Source organism: Macaca mulatta, chromosome 14 (genome assembly GCF_049350105.2).
Source record: "Macaca mulatta isolate MMU2019108-1 chromosome 14, T2T-MMU8v2.0, whole genome shotgun sequence".
Lineage (NCBI taxonomy): Eukaryota > Metazoa > Chordata > Mammalia > Primates > Cercopithecidae > Macaca > Macaca mulatta.
The window spans coordinates 42,914,103-42,941,896 of record NC_133419.1 but is presented as its reverse complement, the minus strand read 5'-3'; the positions used below and the strand labels follow the sequence as shown (position 1 = coordinate 42,941,896).

The window sequence follows — 27,794 nt, the reverse complement described above, 5'->3', positions numbered from 1 at the left end:
GAGATCCACTCCTCTCTTCAAAACTGTCAGACAGGGGTAGTTACCTCTGCTGAGGTTTCTGCTGCTTTTTGTTTAGCTATGCCCTGTCCCCAGAAGAGGAGTCTACAGAGGCAGGCTGGCCTCCTTAAGCTGTGGTGGGCTCCACCCAATTCAAGCTTCCAGGTGGCTTTGTTTACCTACTTAAGCCCCAGCAATGGCGGGCACCCCTCCCCCAGCCTCGCTGCCACCTTGCAGTTAGATCTCAGACTGCTGTGCTAGCAATGAGGGAGACTCCGTGGGCGTGGGACCCTCTGGGCCAGGTGTGGTATATAATCTTCTGGTGTGCAGTTTGCTAAGACCCTTGGTAAAGTGCAGTATTAGGGTGGGAGTTACCCGATTTTCCAGGTATTGTGCGTCTCAATTTCCTTTGGCTAGGAAAAGGAATTCCCTTCCCACTTGCACTTCCCGGTGGGGCAATGCCTCACCCTGCTTCAGCTCTCGCTGGTTGTGCTGCACCCATGGACCAGCACCAACTGTCCGACATGCCCCAGTGAGATGAACCCGGTACCTCAGTTGAAAATGCAGAAATCACCCGTCTTCTGTGTCACTCACGCTGGGAGCTGGAGGCTGGAGCTGTTCCTATTCCTACTTGTTTTACTGGGGAAATTTTATTAGAGATATTAGACACAAAATTTGCCTGATTGAAGTTGTAACAGTTAGGTTATTCCACCACTGGCCTCAAATATGGTAAAGGACATTGATTACTGAGTTAATTAGTGTTTCCCTAAAACTTAGGTCCACTTGAAACCTTAAAACTGAGAATGTGATCTTATTTGTAAATTGGGTCTTTGCAATTGGAATTAGTTAAGATGAATCCATACTGAAATAAGGTAAGCCCCAATCCAATGACTGGTGTCCTGATAAGAGAAAACAGAGATACAGAGACAGTCGCAGAAGGAAGATAGCCATGTGAAGAAGAAGACAGGAATTTGAGCAATTCAACTACAAACCAAGGAATGCTAAGAATTGCCATCTAGAAAAAGAAAAGAAAGAATGCTTTTCTATAACCTTCAGAGATATGGCCCTGCCAACACTTTGCTTTTGGAATTATGGTCTTCCGAACAGCAGAAGAAAAATTCCTGTTGCTTGTAGTCAACCAGTTTGTAGTAATTTGTTGCAGCATGAGTGGGAAACTAATACAGTTACTAATAGACTTTCCCAAAGTACTTAGCACAGCACACAGTGACTCCCATGATCTGACCTTTTGTGCTTTGACCAGACTATGTTTAGGCTTCTTGTTCATCACTTATGCTGTTTTCTCAGTTCTGTGCATTTGCACTACCCTCCTACTCTTTGTATGAAGCTGCTACTCCTACTTCAAGGCTCTAATGAGGCCTGAATCATCCTGATCAGAATTATTTCTTCACTCTGTCTTTTATAGTATGTTGCTGCTACCTCTATCATATGTCTTGTGTCTTTTTGCTTTGTGTTATAGATATTTGTTTAGATATCTATCTCTTCACTCTAAAGTTCTTTACATCAGGATCTGTGTCTTTTAAAGATTCTCTGTATCAATAATGAGTACAGTGATTGGTTTACTGGAGTTCATAATATGTTTGTTAAATAAATGAGTGAGTGAGAGACTGAATCAAACTGGTGAATACCTAATACTCATGACTAGGTTAGTAGATAGGTCTACCTTCTCTCCTTATCAATCAATGGTAGTGAATCTAAAAAGCTCACCATTAGAGATTCATTATTTCATATTATTGTGGACTAATTATCTCTTGAGAAGCCACAGGTCTGGGAAGAATAACTGTTAAATCCAGCATATTTTCCTGAGAATACATTTATCCGCTCAGAGACAAAGAGAAAATGAAAGAACTGGGTCACAAGGAAAAAAAAGAAGGCAAAATGAGCTTTGAAATGAACCTCTGTGCAAGGCTTGGACACAACGCAGGAGCAAGAAAAGGGTCTCCAATTCTATTTTATTTTAAAATCACATTTTAATGTGGAAGGCAGGCAATGGTGCTTAGTCATTGCATAATTGTTGCTATTTGACAAGTAGCCCTTTTGTGTGTATCCTATTGCGGGGAGAGGAGAGGAGGTGGATATGTGAATGAATAATAACAGAAAAAGGGTTTGTAGGCTTCCAGGTTCAGGTCTACTGCTTCTGTCCATATTTTAGTTGTGGTTTCCGTCTGTATTTTAGGTCCTCCAAGGAAACCATTTATTATAGTAGCCACATTCTGTAAAATCAATTATTTCCCCAAGTCCTGTTTATGCTAATTTCACCTCCTGTTTTGTGGGAAGGACCTCTCTGGCTAGATACTGCAGTTATTTGTGTTTGCTGAGGCAGAGAGAGTGCTTCTGCAGCTGACGAGAAGTGGTGGGACTCTCTCTTCTCCATGAGGTAATGCAGCAGCAGGCTTTCTGTAGAGGCTCTGTGACTAAAAAAGCAGTTTGTCTGGAAACCTCAAGAGAGTACTTGGAGAACTTGGGGTATTAGACATTATGTCTGGACCCCTCCAGGCAGTACTTGGAATTCATCCTTCCCAAATATGTCTACCAATATACTTCCTGGGACATGGTGCAAATTTATTCACATGCCCATTTTCAGGCTTATTTCAAAATCTTTATAAATTATTTATGTTTTAATTATACTTTATTACTTTTTAACTAAAAATGTCATTTCCCTTGGGTGAAGAACCCAGTGCAATACGAGAAATTTCAAAGAAGCTAAAAAAAAAACTTGCATTGGAGACAGCATTTTAAGAAAGGCACAGCATGCTATTTAGGACGTGCTCTAATCTGTGAGATAAAATGCCACACAGTAATTTGTGCTTTGCTGGAGCTCAGAGATCAAGTTTGAAGCTGTCACAAAAGGTACTTTTTTGGGAAAAAAAAGAAAAAGATTTCTAGGAGCTTTTCTTGATCAATTAATTTCTGGCAATATCCATCCAGCAGTTTGTTGTTGTTGTTGAAAAAAAAAAAACAGCTTTTATTCTTTTCCTCTGGTATTGTGATTAAATCCAAATGATGTTTTAGCAGATCTTTACTCCCACAACTTCAGAGCTATCATTGCAACTACAGTGATTTTATGAAGGGAAGGAAATTCTACTAGCGCCTGTAGCATCAGTCAAAATAAGTTATTTCAAAGGAAAGCAGTGTCTTCAGTGGCTTAACAAGTTCAGTGAATCAGAAATTTTTCCCCTTGTTTCTGGCTGAAATCTCATTTTTGGTCAAATACTCCCCCCCGCCCCCCACCAAAAAAAAGGAGGTTCTTATTGCCAGGTTTTTAGCAGGGGAAATGATCTTTTGCAAGAGGTTGTGGAGCTCTGGTTCAGAAGATCTAGCTGAGAGACTTTTCCCCCTCAGCTCCAAAAATATTTTAACTCTGTAATCTCTGGCTTTTGTCTTTGATGTGAAATTTTTGAGGTTTTCTTATAGGTATTTCTTCATATTAATTCTCTGTGGGCAAAACATAACTTTGAGTTGATGTTAATTTGGGTGGTAAGGTGTTATGAATGTTTCCACTGGTGTGGCTCTTTAAAGACTTCTGTAAAAAGTTTGATCATTGGCCGGACGTGGTGGCACATGCCTGTAATCCCAGAACTTTGGGGGGCCGAGGCGGGTGGATCACCTGAGGTCAGGAGTCCAGCCTGACCAACATGGAGAAACCCCATCTCTACTAAATACAAAAAATTTGCTGGGTGTGGTGGTGCATGTAATCCCAGCTACTTGGGAAGCTGAGGCAAACACCTGGTATAGTTAGTTGTAAAGCTACTCTACTAGGTCCAGGGCATGACCAAGAGGCATCAGCTGCCATGTCTGCCACTCACTGATTACCTCACTGAGGATGGCCTTGGAAAAGACCTTCATTCCTTAGAACTTTGTTAAATTATTTTGTAAAGTGCTGAAATTGGACCAAAAGTGATTTCCGTAATTGCTCTGTGGAACACTGTGATCATTGATATCCTAACACATGCTCTGCACAACACACAAATACTAAAATAAAGCAAAGCAAAAATTCTCATAGTCAAACAGGTGTGATAAACGTTTCCTAATATATTCCTCTCTTGAAGACTTATGTTTCCTATTAGCATTTTGAAGCCTTATAGATTTACATAGTAAATAAACTTGTGTAAATCTGTATTCTTCAAACTTAACTGACCATTGTATAAATCAGTATAGACTAGGCTATGCTGAAATAAAAAAACACATGAAAAACTCATCAGATTAAAATAAGAAAGTTTCCCCCTACCCATTATATGTCTAACATAGTTTAACTACCATGGAGAAGAGCTCTTTTTTTCATAGCTACTTAGGGATACCAGCTGGTGGAGTAGACACCGTAATGAAACTTGCAGGTCATTTTGCTAGTAAGAAAAGAAGTTTAGGGGAGTCTCAAACCAGTCTTTAAAGGTTACCTCCCAAATATGATGCATCTCATTTCCACACACAACTCATTGGTCAGAACTAGTCACATGACTGTGGTCTACTAAGAGGGAGAAAGATAGGAAGAGCCTAGAGGACAGAGAAATTGGATGGCGATGAACAGGACTAATGACTACAACTGTGGAACTCTTTATTATTGTAAAAGCTATAACTAGCTTGTAGAATTACATTCTGGAAAACTGCAGCAGATGAGTTTCCAGCCCTTCCAGCTCTGAAGGTCTGCAATTTTATGATCCAATTACACAAAACATTTCCCCCTTTATAAGTTAGTGTGTGTGCTTCTCCAGGAGAAACCGGTTTTTCTTTTTTTGAAAAATTGTGGTAAAATATGTATAATATAAAAGAACACACCTTATTTTATAAGCTAAAGTGTTATATCAGATGAACCTTTGAATTGACTAAAAGACCTTTTAGGAGAGCTGGTTCATATTCAAAGCATATCTTCACACCAGTCACTGCACAGAAACCACTTATGTTTTATGTCCAATTGCATACTTTTAGATTAACAGAGAAAAATGAGGGTTGTATGAGACTAAATCCCATTGAAGACCAGAATCTATGCAATTATCTCTTGGGGGGGGGGGGTTCAGGGACAATTTGTGAGCCCTTTGCTTAGGGGCCTTTCTTCTATCCACTTTCTGTTGCCTGTTAAGTTTCCAAATATAAGAGGAAAATGATTTTAAGTTAAGTTTCCAAATATAAGAGGAAATATAAGAGGAAATGATTTTAAGTTTCCAAATATAAGAGGAAAAATGATTCACCTGCTAGAAACATAATATATATATATTAGGCAAACTGGCATCCTCTACATTTAAACTATGCGATTACATATATGTATTTGTGTGTGTGTGTGTGTGTATATATATATATATAGTTGACTATATATATTTAATTAATCTGAAGCCGCCTTCCCAGATCTCCCCACAAAAATGTCTCAGGTGCTGGGAATACAAATAGGTAATGTCCTCACCATCCTTTCTCCCTGTTACTCACCTACTTCTTGTGACTTATTTTTGAGCCATAAAATATCTTCATTTTCTAAAGAAATAGGAAAACTGCAGTCTTGCAGAAATGAAAAGCTTGTGTTTAGCATGGTTTAATTTTTTTAGTGTGGGGATACAATTTTTCATATTTGGGTGAGCTGCTGGCTTGTCTCCAATAAGAGAAGTTCAATTTATCTACAGTTCATTCTGAACGACTGCCTAGTGGGGACCTCGGTGGCCAGGGTAGTATTTAATTTGTCCCAGAACAGCCTGAGGCTATGATAAATTCCCAGCCTTCTACCTCTCTCCCCTTAATACACATGTGATTTGTTGACGTGTTTATATAACATTCTGGGAATAGAGGCTGATTTATAAACATTTTGTAATGCAAAATAGATTTGAGCACAGCACTGTGCAAGTCATGGTTTGTGAATTGCTAATAGGCCGCGAGTTTGGCTTAAATATACATCACATCCCGAGACATTAATCAATTCCTAGAGCTGAGTGAACACAAGGCTTGTCCTTCTGGGACACAAGATGCCTATTTTGAAGAAAGGAATTATAATAAGGAGCACATAGGCATTCTAGACCTTGAAGCTCTTAGCAGCAGCATCTTTTGTTTCATTTTTGAATGAAAAGCATTTGAAAGAAGAAGCTCGTGGTAGATTCAGTCTGACTTTTTTTTTTTTAAAAGGATAAATACAGTGGTTTTACATTTATATGAAATATCCAATTGTTTGGCTATTTGTTGATTCCCAAATATTTGGTCCTTGGACAACATAATGAGAAACTCCTCTTCTATGTAAAATCTCTCCAAGGCCAAGCCCATCATGAAAAATTAATGGATTTATGAGTGGGAGAAAATGGAATCTTTTTTTTTTCTTTTCTCTTTGTGTTCTGTTGTTACATACTGCTAAAACACTGATGCTTTTTCTTGGTCTATGTTTCCAATATACTAGATTTTTTTAAAAAAATTCTGTTATATTAAAATATATTTGGCATTCTTGAAGATGCCATATTTACATTCGCAACACCTTTAAAGTGCTTTCTCATATATCCTTTAGTGATCTGTTCAGCAGCATGTGAAAAATCTTATGCATCCTGGTATCCTCTGCATTTTAAAGATGTGATAACAGATTTAGAGTTTAAATTACTAGTCAAGGATATTTAGCTAGGAAGTGGTGGAACTGGGATAGAAAATCAGATATTCGCATTACTAGTTTAGGGCTCTCTCTGATTGTGGTAATTGTTAATGCAATTATTTCCTTGGTTATATATTTTACATTTTTTTAAAATAAAGTGATTCCTCAGGCTTTAAAACTGGTAATCTCTCCAATAAATGTTGCAAAAAAAGAAAGTACATTACTAAAATTTAAAAAAAATGTTATAGAGTACACACTGTATTAAATCTAGAGAATTTAAGAACTTTTGAATTTCCCTTTAGTGTCTTTGTTCCAAGGTCCAGTGTTCTGGCTAGTTGAGGCCTGACCCAGCGGTGGGAACATTCAGAATTTCTCTATGAAAATCTGTTTTGGGGAACACTTACCTAGCATGCTAGTTGTTTTCTTCCATATGAAGGGAACTCAGTGAATCTGCAGACCTTAGTCTATCTCTTGGGGGACACATCAGACTATAGCAGGCCCCCATGTCTTCCTTCATCCATTCTTTTAATACATTAATTCATTTGTTCATTGTCCTCCCTCCCTCCCTTATTCCTTCCCATTCTTTCTTTATTCCCTTCTTTCCCTCTCCCCTCCCACTTCATCTATTTATTCTATTAACATCTTTCTGACATTTTTCTTGCATGTTGGCTTACTTCAATCTAGAGAAGGAGGAGGAGTGACTTATCTGCTTAGTACATTTGAAAAGAGTGAACAGGGTATAGGCGTGCTCAGCTCTCCTACTTTCATCTAGTTTTTGAAAGAATCTTCCTGCTCTGCTCCTCCAAGGCTAGGCTCTTCCCCTGTGAGGGACAGGAAGGGGGGAGCTTATCCTAGTTCACTGAGGCTGAGATTAGATTGGTAAGTCTGCCTAATTCCCAGATACACACATCAACTGGCCCTCCTCAGCTTTTATCTGTCAAAATGAGATATATGGGCAACCACCTGTCACTCCTTGGCCTTATTTTTTTTAATTTGTTCAAATCCTGGGGAAATTACAGACGTGCCATTTATTGAGCAGGCTTAAAGATGTTAATAGCTGTAAACCCAGGATTTGGATATCTTGTGAACTATATATTCATTTTTAACTTTGGAGCATTTTTCTAGACAAATGTATTTCAAAAGCCTGCAATATAGGTAGTAATAATAATAATTGCAGCTGACATTGATACTGTGGTAAATACTTTAGTTGTTTTATCTCATTGAATCTTCATTATACTAGTTTTGATGAATACATGTATTATCTTCAACTTTCAGATAAACAACTGAGATTTGAGTCTTGTATCTTCTCTGAATGAAAATATTTCCCTTTATTGATAAAGCATCATAAAAATGGTACTGTCTAAAGCAGAAAAGGATAATTGGATGGGGAAGGATTCTATGCTGTGACCTCAAGATTGAAACTCTTATTGCAAAAAATATAACTGAGAAAGTTATTGCAGTGAAAGAGATCTGACTTAACTGACTCCATCTTCCTTCTAACCTCCAAGCTATCCTCATTCATTCCTGCATATAGGCCACACTGACTTTGGAAGGAACTTAGTTAATAGTTTAACTTTGAAACAAAGATGGTAACTGCCCTTTGCCAAAACAAACCCCTTGCCTGCCTAGGGACTAGACTGCCTGTGTAGGACTAACAGAATAGCTACAAGATTAGAAATTATGGTTTAGGAGTCATGCAGCTGAAGGCTGCAAGATTCTGAGCTTCCTCAAATTGTTCCTCAGGATAACATCACTATTATAAAACCTAAGATCAGTGCTTGAAGTATTTTGCACACCCCACACTTAGTGGATCAGCTGGCACCAACCAGATCAATAAACAGGTTCTTCTGTTCTTGCCACCACCTAGGAACTGACTCAGTGCAGGAGAATAGCTTCCACTCCCTATGATTTCATCTTTGATATGACCAATTAGCACTCCCCACTTTCCAACCCCCTACCCACCAAATTGCACTTAACAACTCCATCCCCAAATTTTCGGAGAGATTGATTTGAGTAATAACTCCATCTCCCACGTGCTGTGGCCAGCCTCATGTCAGTTAAACTCTTTCTTTACTGAAATGCTGTGGTCTTTACTTGTGCAGCAGGCAGGAAGAACCTATTGGACAGTTACAAGTTCCCACTTTAGAAATAAATAACTTATTCCCCAGGCTGTTGTCAAGCTCTGGCTGTCACCCTTCAGCTGTTAACCCTCTTGGGAACAGGCAGCAGGCAGTAGGCAGTAGTTTGCTCATTCATACTTGCTCTAGACAATGGAGGCCCATTGAAAGCTTTTGCACAAAACTTGTTTGTTCTCCATGACACCGCAGGGCATTTTGCCTACACCATTATTTCCCTTCTTTTACTTTCAGGCCTTCCTTTCATTCATTATTTCTGCTGTAACAAAATACCTGACATGGGGTAATATATAAACAACAGAAATTTATTTCTTACACTTCTGGAGATGGGGAAGTCTATAATCAAAGTGCCAGCATGTTGAGATTCTAATAGAGCCAAGTTTCTCTGCTTCTAAGATGTTACTTTGTTGCTGCATCTTCTGGAGATTAAACACTGTGTCCTTACATGACAAAAAACAAAACAAAACAAAACAAAACAAAAACTGAACCCACTCTCTCTAGGCTTTTGTAAGGAACCTGGTTCCATCCATGAGGGCTTCCCCATCATGACTTAATCGTCTCTTAAAGGCCTCTCCTCTTAATGCTATCACATTGCCCATTACATTTTATCACATGAATTTTGGGGGACAAATCAGATCATAGCAGGCCCCAGTTTCTTCCTTCATCCATTCTTTTATACATTCATTCATTTGTTCATTGTCCTCTTTCCTTCCTTTCTTTCTGCCCTTCCATTCTTTACTCCCTTCCATTCCCTCTCTCTCCCCTCCCATTTCTTCTACATATCCTAGTAACATCTTTCTGACATTTTTCTTGCCCGTTACTGAAGCCTTGATCTGGATCATTGACTCTTCCCCCTTCTGCTTTGACTGTCTCAACAACTGCAATTTTGTCTCCTGGTAAATTAAACTCAAGCAATTGCTGGCAGAAAAGCAGCTCTTAAATGACCGTGTAAGTTATTTCTCACTGGGGCTCTTTTCCCGCCTCACGTTTATGAGATAATTGGAAATAAATCTGTGAGAATTAAAAAAAGGGAGTGAAAAGATACTAAGATAATTTTATACCAGAATCCATTAGAATCTCTTACAACTTTTAACTTCTGTACCTGAATATGTGGCTAAATTTCTTCACTACTGCTTATATTTTAAATAATAGTCTTCTGGGATAGATGTTTGAGAATGAAGTATAAGCCATATAGAAAAATGTTGTAGACTCAGATTTAACTGTCACAATACATCTTAATTCATAAACAGTAAATATTTAATTACTTGACATTGTCAGAAAATGATATATTCTGCTTAATCAAAAATTCTGTTTACTAAAGCATGCTAAATACTCTAGATATACATTATCAATTTCAAAGAAAAATATTAAAACTTTTACTGAAGTAAATAAATTTTTTGATTATTCAAAATGTTTTATCTCTAGATTCAGACTGATTGGTCTAGAAGCCCAGCACTATTGCATCTTGGAGTGAATATCAAACTTTCTAAGCTTCATGTATCTCATCTACAAAATGGGGAATATGATAATTTCTAACCTCATGGAATTATGGTACAAACTAAATAGAAATAATTTACATCACATACTTGGAATGGCTTCAGAGCATATAATAGGTGTGGTGAATTTCAAAGTGGAGCTTAGTTCGCATTCCATTGACAGCTGCTACACTTAGTGATTTACTTCCAATGAATAGGCCATGGAAGTTTTCATGATATGTCATTTCCTGTGCTAGTCATTTCCTGTGTCCTGGTTGCTCTCTTGGGTCATTTGCTCCAGGGAGAAACCAACTGTATGTAACTAGGGCACTTAGCTGCTGAATTGAGAGGCGCATGTGGTGAGGAACTAAGGTCTTCACTAAATAACTAGCAATGAATTGAATCCTGCCAACAACCATGTGAACAAGTTTATAAGCAGACCCTACAGATTTCACATGACTAAACTGTCATCATCTTGACGGCAACCTCATGAGAAACCCAGAGCTAGGATTACCCAGCTTGCCACTTCTGGACTCATAACCCTCAAAAACTGTGAGAGATAATAAGTATTTGTTGCTTTATGTTTGGGCATTGTTTGTTATACAGCAGCAGATGATGATTAATGTAATAAGCACTTAAGATTTGTTAGTCATTATTATTATTCCTTCACTCTCAGTAGTTGTTTTGAGGCACCTGAGCACACCCATCTTTTAATTTGAGTCCCATAAAGCTCCAGTTGGTTAAAGCTGGACAAATCCTTTTGTGTAAGTGCTTTGACCGGATTTTGAGGTGGTTTCTAAATTTAGAACTAGCGATGAGTTAAATGCTCTCACTGTGTAAAGAACAGCTTGATAACTTTACTTTCTAGAGCAGGATGATAATTTTAAAGAAATTGACAAAAGATACTACTGCTCAAGTTTCACCGATGTCCAAAATAAAGGGGTGAACATGTGTTCACCTGCTATATATAAGTACACTTCACGTGCCATGAGTCTACTTATTCCCCTTGATCAAATGAGAGCCCCAAAGCTCAGAGAATGTAAATCAGTTTCTAAGATGCTACAGGAATAAGACCGCAGAATGAGGATTTGGACCTGGTTGTATCTGACTTCAAATCTGGTGTTCTGGTTACCTTATGCCTCTGAGGAAGGAAAGATGAGATCAGAGCCCAGATTCAAATTGCATCAGGCAACTCTCTTATAGTTAGACTGTTCTGTTAATGAAGTAGGACCCCTAATCTTGTTCCTAGTGAAGGCCAATGGTTCTGATATCCCTGTGCATGCGCGCGCGCGCGCGCACACACACACACACACACACACACACACACACACACACAATTACAGCTAGACATCACAGGCTTGATCCCAGTGAGACTTTTTCCAATGGTATGTGGAAGGTCTTGATGAAGAATAGAGGAGACCAGATGAGCATATGGATGACTCAGTACAACCTATCACATTGTTAGGAAATTCAATTTCAGGCCATACTTGCCTTGCTGAGAATGAGTCAGTTGTTCTTTCTCTTCTCTAATACTTCAAAGGTTTACCTGAACAAGGTTGTCATAGGAAATGGAAGAGCATAAAGAATAATGAAAACAGTCCAAGAACAGCATTTTGGCATTCACCAAACATGGAGTTCAGTGTCATTTCACTATATTCTCCATGAAATAAGATTTTCCAAGAATATATTTTTTTTAGCATACAAAGGGGTAAACTGATAGTCTGAACTTATAAGTATGTCTTTTTTGGGGGGAAAGGTGCTCTAAATCAGTTTTTTAATAGTGTAGACATTTTAAAGTTCTTTCTGTCTACTAAGGGATTTGAGTGATTCCTTTCCCTCTCTAACAAATGGCTTGGCATTTCTACTCTATGATTGTTGTTTATTTTCAAAGTAGGCATCTCAACCACTAATCACTTAAGAAAAAGGATTCTATCATATCTTACCAAATCAATACTTGATAATAGTAAAGTTCCAACTACTGCCCAGTCATTAGAGGTCTGATATCTAACCTCTGGAGTATTATTTCTTAAAAGTAAACTCAGAGGCTGGGAAACATGGTCATGTAATTCTAGAAATGATAGCTAGTAACTTTATTTAGGTCAGCTTTACAGTCTTGAGGGAATGGAAGGCTACCACTCAAATGTCTCTTGGCTACTCATGGGTCAGTCTAACCATGGAACACTTTGTTTCAGCAATGACTAACTGTCTAAGAAAGGATGGCAAAGCTAGCTATTGCCTGTATTTTAAACATCAGGAAACTTCTGGAGTTAGTTCCAGATTACCTATCCCTATTGTGAATCACAAAGAAGTAAACTTGGTAATAGACAGTTGAAAATACATGTATTATCCAAAGAACAGGGCATTTAGGAGACCTGAACATTCCCATTCTTATTTCTTGGCTGAGAGACCTGGAAGAAGACTTTTGGTTTTGAAACAGAATCTGCCAGTTACTTGCCATGTGACCTTAGACAAGCCACTTCCCCTCTCTAAGGCTTCATACTCTCATTTGAAAATCAGAGTGGTATTAATAATAATCTCAGAAGGCATCATGAGGTTTTAACAAAATTACATATGTAAAATGATTAAAATAATGCCAGATAGTTGCTAATCACTCAGTCAAAAAAGCAGTTAATAGTAATAACATAGTAGCAACATTAACAATTAGTGCTACAAAGTTATACTTTGTAATTCATCAAACGTTTGGTGTGCTATAACTCACACGAAAGTTACACTTTGTTGTTACAAAGTTATTTGCTTTTCACATTTAGAATTACATATGACAAGTTTGTGTGTGTGTATGTTATAGTGGTTGTGGTGATGATGGTGGAGAGGAATGCTTATATGCTGGCTATTATCTAGTCCCCTACCTGATGCTAAGTTAAGAGGCCTTGAGGCAAGGATCTGTTGGCTCTTTATATCTGGCCCAGGCTGCCATGTATATCTGCTCTGGATCTACAATGACCACAGTTAGAAAGACTCTCAGTAATTCAATGGGAATTGAGAGTTGACTCAAGTTTTACCACATTTTACTTCTCAATTGCATTGGACATAGTATACCATCTGCTTCCTGAAACACTTTTCACTTGGCTTCAGGGACGTGTTGGCTTGGCTCCCTTGCTACCTCACTCATCACTCCTTCCCATTTCTCCTCATCATCTTAATCTCTTATTTTCAGAGTGTCCTGGGACTGTATTTGATATTTAGGGCATTTATTCACTTCTCTATCTGTAGTCACTCCCTGAGTAATATCATCCATTCTGAGATCTCATAAAGCCATCTCTGTCCTAATCATTTTAAAATTTGTATCTCTAGCAAAGAACTTGTTCTTGAATTCCAGACTCTTACCCAGCAGCCTACTTGAAACATCCACTTGGATATTTGAGGGGCATTTCAAACTTATCTTGTCCCAAACTAACCTCCTGAATTCCTTCCCTGCTCCTCCTGCACTCTTCCCTATTTCACTAAGTGCCAACTATCTCCTTACCCTTTTGAGGCCACAAATACTGCAATGTTTAACTCCTTTTCTGCCTTACACTGCACATAAATAATCTATGGAAATTCTGTCAGCTCTGTCTTCAAAATATGAGTGGGATCCAACAGCCTCTCACCATTTCCATGGTTTCTTTCCAAGTCCAAGTTATCTGTAGTTTTATATGTAGATTATTATAATAACCTCTTAATTATCTTTACCTACTTCACTGACCATATCTTGTCTATTTTCAAGTCAACAGCTACAGTGATCTTTCCAAGGGGTTGAATCTGAGTTTGTCACTCTTTTATTTTAATTCCTCCAAGAATCTCTCAGCACTCAAAGTCAAGCATTTACAATGGCCCACAGGGCCCTAGTGACCTATTTCTTCTACCTCTGCCTCTTTAACTTCATTTCTCATTCACTGTCTAATTCTATTGCAATTTAACCTCTTTATCTTCTTTGAGCAAGTGGTCGTACTCTGACCCCACAGGCCCTTTGCACTTGCTGTCCCATCTGCCTGGGGGACACACACACACACTTTGTCTTTCTCTCACTGGATATACTGAATGAAATCATAGGTCCATCTATCTTTCTACCTTTGCCCTGAACAATATTCCCTCTCTCTCCACATTAAACTGCTCTTAAACTTTTTCCTGCTACAGCATTTAAAACTGCTTGATTTTATAGAAAGATAGAATAAATATTCATTCACACATTCACATACATAGATGAGTTATAATTTATTTTCTCTACTTCTATCAGAATGTAAGCTACATAGATGGTATTTACATTTACATTCTGCTTATTGCTGTATTCCCAGATCTTAGAAAAAATGCTTGACATGAAATAGGTACTTAATGAATATTTGTTGAATGAATACATGAATAAATTAAATCTTTATCAAGCTGAAATTATTCCTACCGGAGACACTACTCTTGAAAACCTTACCAGCCACAGATTTTTCTCGCATTGCAAAGGACCTTAGACACTCAGTGTATCCTCCTAATTTTACAAGTGAGTATTCAGAGACCCAGAAATAAATAGTGGTTGTCTTAGGCCTTGGAGTAAGTAAGTAAAATATTAAGGTCCAGACTGTCAGTTTCTTAACTCTTACTCAGTATGGTGTTCTCTAGTCTTAAGACATGTCAGAAACCTCCAAAAGAAATTGTAGAGGGCCTAATATTGGTGATAACGTGAATATTACATCAACAGGAAGAAATCCAGGGCTTGACAAGGACACTTGAAACACCAATAAGCAGCAGAGTTCACTGGGAAATTAGGGAAGGAAAAAAATAACAGATGCTGGTGACATTGCAGAGAAAAGGGAACAATTATACACCATCGGTGGGAATGTAAATTAGTTCAACCATAATGGAAAACAGTGTGGTGATTCCTCAAAGAGCTAAAAACAGAACTACCATTCAACCCAGAAATTCCTTTACTGTGGGTATACCCAGAGGAATATAAATCATTCTACCATAAAGACACATGCATGCAAATGTTCATTGCATCACTATTCACAATGGCAAAGACGTGGAATCAACCTAAATGTTCATCAGTGACAGACTGGATAAAGAAAATGTGGGACATATACACCATGGAATACTATATAGCAAGATCTCACCTTTCATGGGAATATAAATGGAGCTGGAGTCCATTATCCTTAGAAACCTAATGCAGGAACAGAAAACCAAATATCACATGTTCTTACTTATAAGCGGGAGTTAAGTGATGAGAACTCATGGACACAAAAAAAGGAACAACATACATTGGGGCCTACCTGAGGGTGGAGGCTAAGAGGAGGGAGAGGAGCAGAAAAAATAGCTATTCAGTACTAGGCTTAGTACCTGGGTGATGAAATAGTCTGTAAATTAACCCCTTTTACACAAGTTTATGTATATAACAAACTTGCACGTGTACCCCTGAACCTAAAATAAAAGTTAAAAAACAAAAATAATAAAATGCAAAGTGTGGTTCTAAAAGGAAAGGTCATAGAGACTGAAGTAAGGTTTGTACATTGGCAATTGGTTAATTTGTTCATAATCCACTGCTTATGCCAATTCCTGTCCTAGAGGCTGAAGGAGACAGACAAACTGTACTTAATGCACCAGGGGCTGACATTCTTTTTAGTTGGGTGAGTAGGAGATGTGGAACAAGGTATACTTGAGGACGATTTCACAGAAAAAGTGAGATTTGGATGAAGTCTCAGAAACTAAGTGGACCCCAATAGGTAGAGGAGGAGTGAGGAGGTGGAAAGATAGCGAGCAGCATGGGCAAAGTCATAGTGGTATGATAGTGCATATATTCAGGGACTAAACAGTAGCCAATAGGACAGGATAGGAAGGCTAGTGGAAGGGGTAAGGAGGAGAGAGAGAGGACTGGGAAGACGGGCTGAGGCCAGATGGCGCATGGTATCTTAGAGCTTGAACCTCTAAACACCTTGCTGAAGGAGGGTCTCTCTCTCTCTTTCTTTCTCATTCTCTTCTCTTCTTTCTTTCTTTCTTCTTTTCTCTTTCTTTCTTTCTTTCTTTCTTTTTTCTTTCTTTCATTTTTTGTTAAAACTCAAAAAGGCCTTTAATGCTATTCTGATACTCCCCCAACTTTCTTAGATACCAATTTTTCTATTATTTGCTTCTGGAGATTCTAAGCAAATTTTCAAGTGCTTCTATTATGAGGAAAATAATAAGATTTTTACATTAATATATGTCACATGCACAGATGAAGTTTAGCAGGGCCCAAACCTGGTTTTGATGTACAATGTATAAGCATGTTGTGAGAGAAGATTGTAAGAATAAAAATATATCATGTATTGTACATTCCGATCTGTAACTCTTTTCAGAGAAAGGAATGTATAAATTTATTTATTTATATGCCTAAGTCTTAATGCAGAGAACATTTTATTTATATTATAAAAATCCCAGGTGAGGAGCCAACAGAGTAATTTTAAAGTATCAAAGAGGAGTTTAGATGGTATAAATTACATTCAAGGAAAAGATAAGTATTAAATTTTTGTAGCATGATTCTCCTTTACATTACCGTAAAATGAAGGAAAACAATAAAAACTCCCAGAAAGTCCTGAAAAGCCAGTGATTCTTTTTTTTAAAAAGTTGAGTGGTCTGTGTATATTACTGTGATTAATCAAAATGATACAATATTTATTTGCATTTGTCAGGCAAGGTGCTGGAATTTTCTTAGTAGATGTTAGTGAAGATAGGAACACAGTGTAGCAGCAACACTGTCTCCTTCCTTTTAATTGACAAATAACTACAGAAAGAACAGTCAGAAATTGGAAGAGAGCAGGGAAAGTAGATGAATTCTTCCCAGATGATGCAGGGACCCTGTTCATGGAATTCTGGTCACGTAGTCTAGAGCTCAGACCTGCCTTGGTTTAATCAGCTTGCTGAACATTACGGTTGAGTATAGCCATGTTGATCCAGGTCTCTACATACATAATTTATTAACCCCTAAATTAGTTCCCATTGTTTGACACATTATATTGAAGGCACAATGGTGAGAATATGGTGTTGTATGAGGTTTGTGTACGTATGTGTCTCTGTATATACTTAAAAAATTATACATAAAGCTCCAGTGTTGACACATATCACCCTATCCCAGGCATTTGATGAATACAGAACCATATTGGATGTTAAGCAGGATATTGACTTCCTCTATTGTGACAATTATGTGGGCCCAGCTTTGCTGAAAATAAGGCCCATCCACCCTTGCAGAATTGAATAAGTCACAAGGATACAGCCCTTAACACCTTTCCTGATTGTGAGCAAGGTCTGCACTAATTCATCAAGTCCTGCAGTGAGGGATTCCACAAGAGCTGCTCGTGACAAGCACAACAGAGACAAGTATTTAAAACCCAAGGATTTTGGACACATTTTTTTCAATGCTTTTTGGAAAATTTTGGCAAAAAAATACAATTTTTGTTTCTTTGTTTTCCATCCGTGGTCAAAAGAAAGAAATTCAAAAAAATGTAAGGAGTTGGAGTGAAAAAGTGGCAGGCAAACCTGAAACACACTCATTTTTATGATATGTGATACTTAGACATTAGCAATTTCATAACCAAACCCAGATTAGGACCAGAGAAAATGCTTGTAATTATATTGCCAGTGAAGTGGCCCCAAAAAATGAAATTTTTTGAATTCCACCCATGATTTTTTACTCTGATTAAAGTACAATTAAAATATTAAGAAAAATTCAAAATTGCTTCACAACTGGTTTTAGAGTGGCAGTGTTCTTTATGTAAAGCATTATGTTTGTCAATAACGTACACATTTGGCCTTGTAGTCCTCTTTGCTGATTCCTGACACTGAGAGGAGAACCTGGTTTTCTGAGGTGATGATATTTATAGTTCGGCATCATCAAAAAGCAATTCCTTGCTTATTTGGGATTCGAAGCCCAGCCAGGTCTCCCTTGTGACTCATTCAGCATTCATCCGGGGATCTATGCTTGCCTGCCTGTGCAGCGTTCTCATGAATCCTTAATTCCTTTTGAACTCAGCAATGCCAGAGTCACTTTCCATCAACCCGCCCACTCAGCTGAATTGTGCCAGCCTCTTTTGCGCAAAGCATCACACTGCTGTTGTAAGATTGATTGGGTGTTGAGCCACCGCCACAAAGACAAAGGAGGTCAGATTCAGCCCCTGCAGTTTGCTTTTAAGACCTGATGTCATCATCATCCTGACTTCCAGAGCTGATGCTGATAAAATTTTCTGGGACCTACCTATGTGTAACCCATGTCTTGTTGAACTAACTTTATTAGCACCTCATCACTGATAATGCAATAACATATTAATGATGTGTTGCTCTTACCCTTTGTCTGCAAAGCAAAAGAGTTGAAACTAAAATGACATGGTGAGCCAGATCAGTCTGATGTGTAGCAAACCCTGTATTGTGGCATCTTTCTTATTCCCTGACTGCTTTTCTCTGGGATGATAGGGCAGGCATGACCGGAGTGCTGGCCAGACGTCCAACACAGGGTACTGCTCTAGGCTTGGGAGTTTGCAACTCAGGAAACCAGCATGGCTACTCATAAGGGTCAGAATATGGGCAAGTCAGAGAGCAAGCTCAAATCTAGTCCATATGTCCATAAGTGAGCCTGTAAGTAAAAATTTGTGACCAAGCCAGGGGATCAGGTGTAAGACAGGGAGATGGACTCAGCATAGGCTCAAGGGCAGGGTCAGGGAAGCTGGATTTCAGAAAATTATGAAGAAGAGGCTGTTGTGATGGTGGCTTTCTAAAATTGATTGCCCACAGAGTTGCATGTATTAGGTTGGCCTAGTTTAGAAGCACAAAGTAGGGGGTTGGTAATATGCAAAATACTGGAGAGGTTGAAAACTTACTTAGGTAGTGTTGGATTACGTGACTCCCCAGTGGCTCTTTAGTACCTGGAGTTAGAGATAAGTCAGATGTGGCCCCTGCCTGTGTTCACCATCTGCACAAAGAGACAGAAATGTAAATAAAAATATTACAACACTCACAGGATTGCTGGGATGTAATAGTCTCATTCTACCAAGAAGGTAGTAATAATGGCTGACATTTATTGAAAACTCACTGTATACCACCAGGTACTATGTTGATTGCTTTACCTATATTTCCTACTGTATACCACCAGGTACTATGTTGATTGCTTTACCACATTAAATTCTTACAACCATATGAGGCAGTGCTATTATTTCTATTTTATAGATTAAGCAAATGGAGGGTAAAAGAATTTAAACAATAACCACCCAATGTTGCACAGCTAATTAGTGGTGAAGTCTAACTCTGACTTAGACCTTGACCTCTACATTAGTCTGTTCTGGGAGACACATTTTAAGATGGATGTTGGGAAATATGGAACTTGACAGGAGTGTTAAGAATGGTGTGGAGATGGGAATCCACAATCTATGAACACGTGTCTCCTCAACCCCTTCCAATGAGTCTGCTGAGACTGAACATAAAGGGCTAGAGGGGGAAGTACACACTCTGGCTTTAGGTGTGAATGATGAATGGGTGTGGCAGACAGTTTCATTTGGTATAGAAGGAAAAGAGATTCATCTGCAGATTCCCAAACCACTTACTTGGCTCTGAGTGCCGGGTTCCTCTGGCACCTCAGCAGAATGTCGGAGTAACTGATAGATCTCGGGAAGTTCTGCTAGTGAACAACAACTACAAAGATAAGAGCATCTAAGTCATGTTGATTTAGGAGAAGACATTTAATAGAACTCTCCACATTTGAAGAGTTGTCATATGCAAGAGAAAAAATAAATTTGTCTCTTGTGACTCTAATGAATGCAGCTGAGACCAATGATTAGATATGATGGGAGGCAGATTGCAACTCAGTAAAAAATTATTTTTCAACAACTAAAGCTAACAAATACAGAAGCTTGTGGGAGTGTCAGTTCTTCATCACTAGAGGTATTCACATAGAGACTGTGTCACCTTCTGTTGAGAGGGGTAGTTTTCAAATTTTAGAATTCATAAGAATAATTTCTGGGCATGGCAGCCAGATTCTGATTCAGGAGGTCCTCGTAGGCATCAAGAATGTCTCCTTTTAATAAGCCAACTAGAGGATTCTGATGTGGGTGAGAAATAACAATCTGCAGATTGTAGAAGAGATATCTATTTTAAAAGGAGAAGCTAGATTCCATGATGAAGTTTCCATTCAGCACTCTGTCCAGACCATGTTGATCTATTTCTTCCCAGAGTTCCTGTTGTTTGTATAGTCTTTATCACATAATTTAATATTTGATTACATTTTGTCTCCCTCTTCTAATCGTTTCCCTCATCCCACAAATATTTGCTGATAATTTACCATATGCTGAGCACCATTCTAGGCACTGGGGAGACGTTACAGGGCCAAGCAGACAAGGCAGCCTGACCTTATGCAGCTGATAATCCAGTGAAGGGAGATTTGTAAAACCCCAAATGTATCAGGTATTTTATAAATACTTTCCTCCATACAACCAGATGCAAACTCTTTTGGGAAGAACCCTGTCTTAGTATTTTATGTAGTGTCTAGAACAATGCTCTGCAATAACAGGTACTCAAAAGTATATTTTAAAGCAACGATGGAACAGTAAAATGAGAATACACTTGGAGAAAAACAGCAAAACTTTATATTTTCTGCTATAAATCAGGCTAATCTCAATGGTTTAACTGAGGATTTCTTTGTGCTTTAGGATGGAGAATTTTTGTAAGCCAAAGGACTTATTTCTACATTAATAGAAAATGTATCCAGAACAAGTAACACAAGCTTCTTGAGTTTTGCAGGTCACAGGCTTATAGCAATAGTGAAAAACTGAAAGACATCCAGAATACAGATGATGAGGGTTCTTAGCACACCATGGTATAAGACAGTGGCCAACAAACTATTTTTTAAAGGGCCAGGTTATTCAATATTTGGGGGCTGTACGCTCTCTCTCACAACTAGTCAATTCTACCATTGTAGTATAAAAGCAGCTTAGAAAATATGTAATTGAATGGACTTGTTCTAATAAAACTTTATTTACAAAAACAGGTGAAAGGCTGGATACAGCTCTTAGATCACAGTTTGCAGACTGCTATAAGATAAGTAGTTCAAAGAACTGAGGTGTTTAGCTGAGTGTATTAGTCCATTCTCACATTGCTATAAAGAAATACTTGAAACTGTGTAACTTATAAAGAAAATCAGTTTAATTGGCTCATGGTGCTGCAGGCTGTGTGGGGAAGCATAGCAGCATCAGCTTCTGGGAAGGTCTCAGGGAACTTAACAATCATGGTGGAACGCAGAGAAGGAGCCAGGCACTTCACATGGCCGGAGCAGAAGAGAGATGCAGGGAGGTGCCACACACTTATAAACCACCAGATCTCATGAGAACTCTACAACACCAAAGGGGTAATCTGCCCCCATGATCCAGTCACCTTCTACCAGGCCCCAACTCCAACACTGGAGATTACAATTTGACATGAGACTTGGGTGAGGACATAAATTCAAACCATATCTCTTGAAGAAGACAGAAAGAGAATATCATTACTATTTTTCGATATTTGAATCACTTCCCTGCAGAAGAAGGATTTGACCTATACTAGAAAAAACAGAGGATATATGTCTAATATTTTAATAGAATTCTCCAGATGGTTATGAGTTTAATGAGTTTACCAACATTGGAGGTGTTCAAGCAAATACTGAATGCCCAATTCTTGAGACTGTTCCAGAGCAGGCAAGGGAGTCTGGTGAACAATTTGACTAAATGTCCTTTAAGGTCCTTTTCAACCATGGGATGCTGTCATGCATGTGAAGTTTAGTGAACAGAGCAGGGCCTAACACATGCTGAGATTGACATAGAGACACAGGTAAATGATACCCCAGCAATTTCACATGTTAAAATTTATCTATGGTAAATGAATGACTGAGTGAAAAGCAAGCTCTACTAAATGTTAGGTACCCATATTAATAAGCAGGTTAAAAATAGCCAGATTAAAAACAGTTAGCATCAGGTAAATATCATTTTTTTTTCAGTTAGCTTGATTTATAGCCTTTTAAGATTATATCTGGGTTAAATGGATTGGTCATTCAAAAACTAAGTGGATGTCTCTCAATCACATAGATTAAAAAGAGAGGGAAGATTCCATCCTACCTTTTAGAATTTAAAAAGTTTTAATTTTTTATCTTTTGGACTTCTTGTAAAATTTCTTTGTGTGCCTTATGATGTTTTGCATTTATGAAGTTTTAAATGCTAAAACAGCACAAATTCATCCTCACAAATGGATGTGTAGATCTATAAAATTAATAAACAATGATTTATTGGGAGCCTATTGCTCCACTGAAGAAACTGAGAACCAGACAGTGCCTGAAGGATGAACATGACAAGGAGCTAAATGGTTTAAAATTTGTGGCTATCCTTAATATGCTACCCATGTGTGCCAATGAGGCAAATCTTCAGCCAGCTTGAGCCTGGTCTCCACCTCCCAGTGGAGGGTCAGAAGGGGTGAGTGATTCCAATCAATATCCAGTTGTTAGAGTAACAGCCATGTCGGTTCTGGATGGCTGACTGGATGAAAACATGTTTGTTCTACTTAATGCGACAGTGTCTTGTCAAATTAACAGCCATGGTGGCAGGAACAAGCTTGCTTAATGGGTTAGAGTCAGTTCCACAGAGAATCTATCATCAACATGCAACTGAGAGGAATCCCAAACCTCATTACCAGGGTTTATTTGTAGATAATAACTGAAGGTATGCCATGTACTTACAGCAGGATTTGTTTGGTTTTTTGGCAACTCAGTTTGATGGTCTTTATCAAATGTTGCCCTTTTAACTCCCCAAAACTCTGTATGATCATGCTTAGTCTGTGTTTAAACACACTAAGTAAAGTGCAATATTTAAGCAGCTATGTTAAGATGTTTTAGCAAGATAGAATGATTATTTGAAATAACCACGTATTCGACGTGCAGAGCAGTGGGGAAAAGGAACTACTCTAGTGAGTGCTTTAATCCTGCACTTCTTGGTGAATATTTAAATATACTTTTCCTCCCTAGAGGTGAGCTGTTGTCCCAAAGCCGGAATCATAAACTGCCTGCCAGATTTAACTCACAGTTAAATTGCATTTGGTCCATATAGTTGTGTTTTAAAATTGAAATGCTTGCTATCACTTAGAAAAAAAGAAAATTTCACATGCAGTTCTAGGTGTTTCCTTTCAATGAAAAATTCAGAGAAGTCAGCAGCATGGGCCAGCTTTTCGCAGGGCAGTAGTTTTCTGGAACTGTGTGTTAGTCTGTCTTCTCTAGATAGGTTGAGTGTTCTCCATGGTGTCTACTGTGCCTGCCTTATTCATTTATGTGACCTAACCAGCCCCTTGAAACATTGAAATTTTCCATCTGTGATTAATAGACTAAATCTTGATTTTCTAATCATACTCATATATGAAAAATGCAATATTATGGCTTTACCATGTACAGATATTGTTAAGGCACTGTTTGCTTCTTTCTTCTTCTAGTCCTCCAGTCCTCTACCAGTGCCTCCCAGTGGCCTAAACCAGCAGGAGCCATATGAAAAAGAAGTCTGGAAGATGCTAGTCCTTCACAGGAGGATACGAGAATGGCAACGAGAAGATCTGAGGACTACGAGATTTAGGACGAACAAATCTAGGAGCCAGAAGATATACCTGCTAGTAGACGCTATGATCTTAAAAAAGTCTTGAACCATGTGACCTTCAGAATTTTTCATCTGTAAAATGAAACATTGGGCTAGACGGTCCCTGAAACTTCTTAAAGTCCATGATTCTATGGTGGAAGGGGTTGGTACAGCTTTGATTTCATTGTCTGTTTATACCTGGCTGAGTTCTCTTGTGACATGTGACTGTCCTTCTTAAGAAACTGAAAGACAACCAAGTAGCTGATTATTGAGATACCGAAATGTTTTAGGGAATGCAGAGAATACAGCCTACCTGATATAAAGTCTGACAGCAACAACAAAAATCTCTCTGGGCAACTGTATTTAATAATTAAAACAAAAGGTTTGGAGGAAATATTCAAATTGCCACTTTAACAGGAGAGTAATCTGTGGTGAGAATGCTTCAACAGTGATATGGACTGGCATTAGAGCTAAAGAATCCCAGCCTGATTTGATAGTGACTCTAGCTGTTTTATGTTCCTCAGGAATCCCAGGATGTCTTTCAAACAAACAAACAAAACAAACAACAACAATGACATATTATCTTCATCACTTATCAGAGATGATTTTCCCAGAATTGTTGGCTCAAATTTTAGAAGAAGTTCTAGAAACTGATTCAACCTAAAATTAAAACCTGCTAGCTCTTCATGTAAATCATGGAATCATTTGTTTGCTACTGAACCGCATGTTGACATTGAAGTACAGATGTTTGATGTTGAATTCATTCCTCTTTGTATAACAGCAACTACATGATAAACCAGGGAAAAAAATGGCAGCATCTTTTATATCTTCATTTGTTTGAAACAGATAAAAATATTTCATTTTCCTTATTCGATGTCAAATTACCCAATAATGACAAAATCTAAACTTACATTTTCAAGGGATTTTTAAAGTGTATTAAATTTGTAAAGGTAAAGCAATACTTTAAAGTAAATACACAGTTTGAAATATATCAGTTATGGAGCCAACTGAGATGTCAACAATTTAGTAGTTTTTATCTCCGAAAATAGAGAATATTCAGAAGCAGATCCAGAAAGTTTCATTTTAACCTCAGTTGGAACCAGGAAGAGGAACTGAGGTTGCTTACTATCAGATCATAATACAGTGGACACTGACATTCTTCCACACATTAAGTCATTTGTACTTTCTCTTTGACAAATTTAAAATCTCAGAAGTTAATTGTGGGAGCTAGTCCTGATTCACCAAGATCAACTAGCAGTTGCCGGAACATTTTCTTTCAAAAGCTTGAAAATGAATCAAGTTTACTTGTTAAGATGTCCAGCAAATAGCAAGATAAACATGGTAATATACTCAGTTTTAAATATATAAGTTTATATCAATAATATATTTAAAATAGCGTACTTTAAGGTTACTAATGAATATGTGAAGCAAAACGAAAAATGTTAGTTTGCAAGAGAAACTGATTTTATTTGATGACTTATTTTACTTCAGTAAAATATTGGTTAAGCAGAATAATTGAAAAAAGAAATATCTGAGTAAGCAAAACTTTGATTTGGCTAGAAAATAAAGTAGATTTTTCTTGCACTTGTAGCCTCACTGTTGAGAATTTTAAGAAATGATCCTCCTTGTTTAAATTCAATTGGCCTTTAATGGGCACATAACACATGCTGGGCATTACAGTGGGAGGCTGAAAAGAATACCATAAATAAATAATTCCCCTGGCTCTCAAGGAATTCTTAGACTCAATAAATAGAGTACATTGAACACAAGTGAATTATATATATATATATATAAAATATATGTGTGTGTGTGTGTGTGTATATATATATTTCTAGAATCCTTCAGACTTAAATTCAGTTTCAGAAAGAAAAAAAAAAAAAAAAAAAAAAAGCTCATTTTGAGTTTCGATTTCCATTGCCTTAGCCTGTAGATGGAAGTGGAGAAGAGCAGAGGAAGGATCACTGGCTTTAGAAGAAGTCTTGAGGATGAAACGAAATAATGTGTGTGAATGCTCTTGGCATAATATATGCTACTTTGCTAATATCAACAGCATTAATATTTATTTATTTATTTATTTATTTATTTATTTATTTATTTATTGTATCAGTCACACGGCAGACATTATTATGTTGACTGTCTCTCTGATAAGAGCTTGCAGATGGGAAGGAAGTTGGATGTCACAGACTTTTTCTTGATTAATCAACCAAACATGCATTGTGTATCTATCAGAGTAAGACTGAACTACATAGGTTGAGTCATACAAACCAGGTTGCTCTGCGAACACATAGGAAGGACATCAAAACCAAATGTTGGGTGCCAGATACTGATTCCTTAAGGAAACCAATATTTGAAGAATGAGGTGAATGTACCATGTGAATGTGGGTACGTTTTTAGACAGTTGTTTGCAATTTAGAGCAGTTGTTTCTATGAAACAAATGAAGGAATTGTTGGTTTCAGAAACTCAGACATCAGTTAAATTTTGAAGTTAGACCAAAAAAGCCTGTAATTATTTATAAACTGAAATAGAATCCTTCTTTTATATAAAATTTTGTCACAAACTATTGGAATGAGCTTACCTAGTATGCATTCTATATAATATAATTATTGAGAAATGGAATCTTAGCACCTGTCTGCCAGTGTTAAATGGCAACTAAGGAGCATTTAATTCATCAAAAATGAACTGAGTTTCTATTAAATTGATAGAGCTGTCAGAGGATGAGGGAATACAAAAGAGATTTCAAAGTTGTCTCTTTTCCAGGAACTTACAATCTGCTGGGAAAGACATAGATACACATGCACATAACTAAACAAAATTAGGTTTAAAATAGAATACGTACAAGTGTTATACAGGTGAGTAAAGTATGGAGCATTTAGTTTTACAATATGTTAAGGATTTAGAAGCAATAATAAACTATGAAGATAAATGGTGATAGTTTAACACTGTCTCTAATTCTCCATTTGGCTCTGGATATTTAAAATAACTTAAGCAGAATTGTTTGTATGCCCGGATGTCAGAATATTGACTGTCTCTTTCCCCTTCCCATTTGTCTTACAATAATTTTTTTTTACCATCAAATCTTTTCTGCCTATGTTTTTGGATTTTTATAGCCCAACAAAAGGGTGTATATTACTCAGCATTCTGTCAGAATCGCCTAATTTAGGATCTTCAAATTTGAGACGTGGATCTTAGCTGAGGAGTTGGAGAGCATTTAAGGTGTTCTTTGCTTTGGATGTCATGACAAATATATGACTTCAGAAAGAATAACAAAAACTTCGATTTCTGCTAAACCTTTCAAAGAAGAGATGCGTTGAATCTATTAAAATCTCAGTTAAAACTCTGACTCTTGTGTATGTTTCAGTTGGTTCTTATCCCATTCTCTCTTTGGTTCACACTTCACCAGCCACACTGGCTTTCCTTCTGTCCCTCAAAAAGCTGATTGTTATTTCTTTACTCCTTAGCCTCTTTATCCTGACTGTCTCCAACTCTTCCAGATCTTTGGTCAGTTAGCTACTTCTCATCATTTAGGTTTCAGTCCAAACGTCACCTTTTAGAGAGATCTTGCCTGACCATCTAGCCTTTTGTGCCATTTGTTTTCAGGAACAGGTAAAAGAAAATGTGGTTCAAGTTTATGTTAACAGCAGGAAATATGAGATCCTACAGGAGGAGATCCTGAGGTCAGGTGAGTTTCAGGTGATTGACTTAGTACCCTAACAAGTTCGTTCCTTTTTTAAGTCCAGCTTCCATATCATTATATTCCTCCTACAGCTGGTTCCCCCTTCATGATGGTAAAAATGGTTTCAGGAAAATTCTGGGCCACAAGGTTCCTTGTTAATACCATAAAACTATTAATTTGTTATGGTTCTTCTATAAAAATTTTTTTTTAAACTTTCTCTGATGCCTGCAGTAAACTGGTTTTACATTTTTTGACTGGAACTGAGTCATATGATTATGCTTGAACCAATCATTGATAAAGTAGATGGGAATAATTTATAAATATGAGATATGAGTCATCACCATTTGAACTGAAATCCTTCTCCAAATCATGCA

The 27,794-nt window shown here is 37.7% G+C and overlaps 1 long non-coding RNA gene across 1 annotated transcript in view; it reads right to left on the bottom strand.

Moving 5' to 3' along the window:
- LOC144334558 (uncharacterized) overlaps window positions 1–27,794 on the bottom strand; it is a 49,794-nt gene that overhangs the window by 6,802 nt on the left and 15,198 nt on the right. Inside the window, exon 3 of the long non-coding RNA XR_013404524.1 lies at window positions 18,995–19,086. This is a non-coding gene — a long non-coding RNA (uncharacterized LOC144334558). The remainder of the gene's footprint in view (window positions 1–18,994; window positions 19,087–27,794) is intronic.